At 50.2% G+C, this 4,275-nt stretch overlaps 1 protein-coding gene across 1 annotated transcript in view; it reads right to left on the reverse strand.

Moving 5' to 3' along the window:
- Positions 1-4,275, reverse strand: part of PAX7 (paired box 7) — a 161,489-nt gene that overhangs the window by 3,400 nt on the left and 153,814 nt on the right. The window lies entirely within an intron of this gene.

A 4,275-nucleotide genomic window follows, 5' to 3' on the forward strand; every position in this document is an offset into this window, starting at 1 on the left:
TTTTTTCAATTTTTCCGAAAATTTCCGTTTTCTCCCGAAAAACCAGGAAAAAAACCCGGGTTTTTTTCCGAGCTTGAAAATTTCCGGAAATTTTACATCTCTAGCCTGGCTTCAGTTAATTGCTGGCATGATTCAGTAGTTTGGTATTTCATATTCAGATGGAGGAGCGCTGGGTTCCAATCCCAGTCTTGCCCGTCAAGCTCCCTACTCTACCTTACAGGACAGTGGTAAAGGGGAGAAAAAATGGAAAAGGAGAGAACCCTCAGCTCCTTGGAAGCAAGTTGAAAATGTGACCAGAGATTTGGGTGTATGCGGAGCTATTCAGATACACCACAGCTATTCAGAGATGCTGAAGAGAAGGTCCGGGGCTCAGCCCCCCACCCCCACCCCCGATTAAGCCCCCGTTTCACTGTCATTCTTGCACATGAGGAGCAATCAGGTGGGCCTCCGGTTTTTTTGCATTTCTGTTTTTGAGCCCAGCTTCTGTTCGGGGGCCCAAGAGAGGAAGGAGGCCGCACGAGATGAGCTGGAGAAATTAATTCTCCTTGGGAATTAATAAATTCCGCGGCGTGGTCAGGCTCAACCTGCTCCAGGCATCCGTGAGCAATTGGGACAGCGGTGGCTTCATTAACAGCCCAGGTTTCCCCTCTCCTTGCTTCTAGGGAGGCTGCCCAGGAAAAGCTCCCCCCGCCCCCGCTCTCCTTTTATGCCCCGGCTCCGAATCACAAGCGCCAAAAACTCCAGTCCAAGAGCGAACTGGTGTCCCTGCATCGCCAAGTGTGAGTGAGTGGAGGGGCTGAAGCCAGAAACAAACCGTCGGGCTGCCAGGAGCCCAAACGGCCTCTTGTCTCTCTTCATTACGCAAGGCTGTGGCCTGGCCTCCGTGTCCTCCACCTCCCAGGGGAAGGGAAGTAAGTTTGCTGTGCTCTGCTAAGGGTGTGAGTTTAGGAAACACTCCCGACAGAGACAGGCAGCGGAATAGCCTGTACTGGACGGAGAACGCCCACTGAAGGGCCTTTCAGGGCACTGAACCTGCATTCAAGAACTTGTGTAGACAAAACTGAAGAAGACCCACAGCAGGAAAAAAAAAAATTCCCAGTCTATGGCCTGGGGAATGCTGGAGTCCCCTGAGTTTATGGCTAGTGTAACTGGAGAAATACAACCACCCAGGGGTCATTTCGCAGAAAAAGAGGTGCAGGAGCTCATTAGCATAACTCATTAGCATAACTTATTTGCATATGCCACACCCCCTGACATCACCGGAAGTGTGTCAGAAGGCAACACCCACTGCTCAGGCAGGCTCCACTGGACTCTTTTGGATTGCAAACTATTGGGGGGGGGGGACGTAGCAGATCTGTCCTTGCAGAGGAGGGAGAGCTTGTACCTGAATAAAACTTGGTCTTAAAGGTGCCACTGGACTGTTTTGTACCGGGGGGGCTGGGCGGGATCTGCAACTTACCTGGCTGCTTCTTGCTCTGACAGAGGGCTGCTGGGAGCAAGGGGTGGGGCTTGTTGCATGTGTCCGCCCCCTGGGCTCTTTACTGACAGAGCTCCACTCCTGTGCGCTCCTGCAGGAAATGACCCCTGCAACCACCAGTATCAGACCAGAGGAGACTGCAGCGCTGCATGATGCTCTGGCCTTATCTTCTTGCCAGGAGCTCCCATTGAAACAGGGCAGTAAATTTTAACCCTTGCTGGCATAGCATTACAGCATGGAGCAGTGCCTGAGACAGAGGCCGGTGACCTGCAACGGAGGCTGCCTTTCCATCTCTGCATGCAGAGACATAGAATCCTCCACCCTCAGAGGGCACCTGGTACCTCCCTGTTGGAATTGCAAGTTGCTTACACTTCAGCCATTACAGAGTTAAATGTTGTTAGTTAGCAAACAGGATGTTACGTTACATAATGTATTCAAGGGCGGGAAAGTTTGTGGGAGTTGTTTATCCTGATGAAGTGACCTGTAACCTTTGTATTGGTCTACTAACATCTTGTTTGTAGAAATGCTTTGATCTAGCATTAATGTATTCACAAGTTTATGGCCCTTTGTGTGAACCAAAGAGGTAGTTCTCTTCTAGAAGCCAAGAGAGATAGAAAGATGTAGCTGTTAGCATATATTACTGAGAGTAACTGCAAGTATGTAACCTTTTATTTTATTTCTTTTATCCAAAGTACCATACCCATGTTTTATTTTGTTTTTATAGTAAAGATATTTTTCTTTTACTAAGTGTGGCTCTTGTGTTTGCAATACAACCATCGACCTTGAATAAAGAATCCCAACACTCCCAGCTCCAGGCTTTACCTCCTTCAGGAGCAAAATACACAGATTAACACAGAAATTCAGGAAACAAGTTCCTCTGATAACAGGTAATTTTCTCTTTTACCTTCTTTAACAGAAAAAAATAACTTTGTGGGCATGAGCAAACCTGCCCTTCCCACTTAATTTTTAAAAATACCTATTTTTTTGGGGGGGGGGCAGAAGAAAAAGCAAAAACAACTGAACCTGAGAGTACCCTTTCCTAGCATAAGGAAGCAAGGACAGATGGGTGAGTGCTCTTATTAACTTTCTAATTCCGCTCCTAAATAGAACATCAACGTCCTGCAAATGTATCATAAGTGCAGGGAAGGAAATTCCAAATGTTAATCCAGAAGGGGGAAAGTGCCTCAGTTATTCTAGATCAAACACCATCTGTCAGTGTTCCCTCTAAGCTGAGTTACTGCGAGGTGGCTCACAGGTTTTTAAGCCTCCGCCTCACACATTTTTGTCTTCGCTCAGGAAGGAGGGCTCCAGAGCAAACTAATTTATGCAGTAGCCAAATCGCTCACTCACAACTTTAATGCCAGGAGCTCACAAAGTGGCATTTTTGCTCACAAGACTCCACATCTTAGAGGGAGTGTTGGTCTACAGTAGAAGAAAAGGCCGGTCTCTCCCCACCCTTAATTGCAGTATGATCTATTCCTCCTGCCCCCCCTCCCTCTGCCCTCCCGTTTCCTTCTTTCCCACCTCCTGCCGCAACACACACAGGTCCGCCGGAGGGCATCTTTATTGGAAATACATGGTATTGGAATTTGTCTAAGATTTTTATCAATAGCAGGTGTGGGCAGCCTCCACATCCCGAAGTGAGAGGAAGGTCAGGGGGTCGCAGATCAAGCTCCCTTGTCCCTCCTCCTTTTGGGAGGGGGGGAGGAGAAGGAAGGGCGCTGAGGGCCAGGGCCCATTCATCCTCCCCTGCTGCTGCCGCAGCCGTTTCTCATTTGGCCGGAGAAGCTGAGCACATTAAAGGAGCAGGGGATGAAAAGTCACCGCGGCCTGGAAGAAAAGGTCACCAGGGGACAAGCCCTGGGCGGAATAGGGGTGCAAATGAGTTTGGGGGGGGGAGGCGTACCTTCACAGTCTCTGCAAGTCACACGCTGATTTCTGGGTTCGATGGTGGCCAGCGGTCTCTCCGGCTCAGAGTCTCTTGGGTTTTGGTGACCCCTGACCTTCCTGACTCCGTGGAAGTGACCAAATGGCCACTAGGGCTGGCTACTCGTTCCCTTAAAGTTTCCCATTTCCTTTGTAATTAAGATGCTCTGTTCTGGAATCAAGGAACCACACACACACCCCATGAAAATGAAGGGAAAGGATCTCTGCTCACTAGCTACAAGCTAACAGTTTGGTGCAGTGGTTAGGAGCACAGACTCTAATCTGGGAGAACAGGGTTTGATTCCCCACTCCTCCACATGCAGCTGCTGGTGTGACCTTGGGCCAGTCACAAGTTCTCTCAGAGCTGTTCTCTCAGGAGCAGTTCTCGAGAGAGCTCTCTCAGCCCCACCAGCCTCACGGGGTGTCTGTTGTGGGGAGGGGGAGGGAAAGGAGATTGTGAGCCACTCTGAGACTCCTTTGAGTAGTGAAGGGTGGGGTATAAATCTGTTCTCTTCTTCTCTTCATCTCTTCTACTTTGTTTATGGGTCCTGGGAATGGTGTGTGAATAGGGAGGCCCTGCTTTAAATTGGCGCCACGGCAGCTGGGTTCCCTGCACTATTTCCATGACCTGCAACGTCCGCAGAGAAACTGCGGTTTGTTTCACTGTGGAGATATAACTGTACTCAGGGGTCATTTCCTGCAGGAGCGCACAGGAGCAGAGCTCCGGCAGTAAAGAGCCCAGGGGGCGGGCACATGCAACAAGCCCCGCCCCCTGCTCCCAGCAGCCCTCAGTCAGAGCAAGAAGCAGCCAGGTAAGCTGCAGAGGCCCCCCCCCCCCGGCCGCCCACTCCAAAACAGCCTAGGGGCCCCTT

The sequence above is a fragment of the Gekko japonicus genome, unplaced genomic scaffold, assembly GCF_001447785.1.
Source record: "Gekko japonicus isolate JY-2015 unplaced genomic scaffold, Gekko_japonicus_V1.1 scaffold131, whole genome shotgun sequence".
NCBI lineage: Eukaryota > Metazoa > Chordata > Lepidosauria > Squamata > Gekkonidae > Gekko > Gekko japonicus.